Source organism: Chrysochloris asiatica, unplaced genomic scaffold (genome assembly GCF_000296735.1).
Source record: "Chrysochloris asiatica unplaced genomic scaffold, ChrAsi1.0 scaffold00109, whole genome shotgun sequence".
NCBI lineage: Eukaryota > Metazoa > Chordata > Mammalia > Afrosoricida > Chrysochloridae > Chrysochloris > Chrysochloris asiatica.
The window spans coordinates 1,461,837-1,462,992 of NW_006408627.1; positions in this window are offsets into that span (position 1 = coordinate 1,461,837).

Here is a 1,156-nt window from a genome sequence, read left to right on the forward strand (position 1 = left end):
TCCAGTACTTATCCTATAGTGCTAAACTAGGGCTCCAATACAGACATAGAGCATTTTCATTAGGGAGAAAGTTCAGTGGAATCATACAGTTTATAGAGAACTCAGAATTGTGATAATAGCACTTATTCTGATCTTTACCATGTTTATAGGAGCTATCTTAATATTGTTGTTGTTGTTAAGTGCTGTCAAGTCACTTCTGACCCATAGCGATCCTGTGTAGGGTTTCTGAGGAGCAACTGGTGAGCTTAAACCACTGACCTTGCGGATCCAACCGACTTTGCAGTCCAGCGCATTAACCCACAAACATACTTTTCTGCTAATAAATTTTATGCGGATTTAATTTTCTTGAAAAAGACTTGGTTCAGACAGCATTTCTAACTTTATGGAACTCATTCCCCTCCCTTTAAAACTTTTTGTTTAAGTTTGTAGGTTTTTAGGTGCCATTGAGTTGTTTCTGACTTTTACAGACCCTACATAAAACAGAATGAAACTGTGTGCAGTATTGTGCCATTTGCACGATTCTTTTTCTTTGAGTCTATTGTTGCTGCCATTGTATCAATCTCTCTTATTGGGAGTCTTCTTCATTTTCTGTTGAGATTCCACTTTACCAAGCTTGATGTCCCTCACCAGATCCCTTCTGACAATGTGGTCAAAGTACAAGACATGACGTTTGGCCATTCTTCCTTCTAAAGAGCATTCTGACTGTGCTTCTTCCAGGACAGATTTGTTTGTTTTTCTGGCAGTTCATGGTACTTACAATATTTTGTGTCAACACCATATATCTTCTCTTGATCATTTCCCAACTTTCACGTGTATATGTGGTGATTGAAAATACCATGATTTGGGTCAGATGCACTGTAGGTCATCAATCTGATATCTTTAACACTTTAAAGAGGTCTTTTGCAGAAGATTTGCCTAATAATTCTTGACTACTGCTAACATAAGTGTTAACTGTGGATCCAAGCAAAATAAAGTCTTTGACAACTTCAGTCTTTTCTCTGTTTATCATAATGCTATTTACTGGTCCAGCAATGAGAATTTTCATTTCCTTTACATTAAGGTACAATCCATACTGAAAACTGTAGTCTTTGACCTTCTTCAGTAAGTATTTTAAGTCCTCTTCACTTCCAGCAGACAAGATTGTGTCATCTGCATG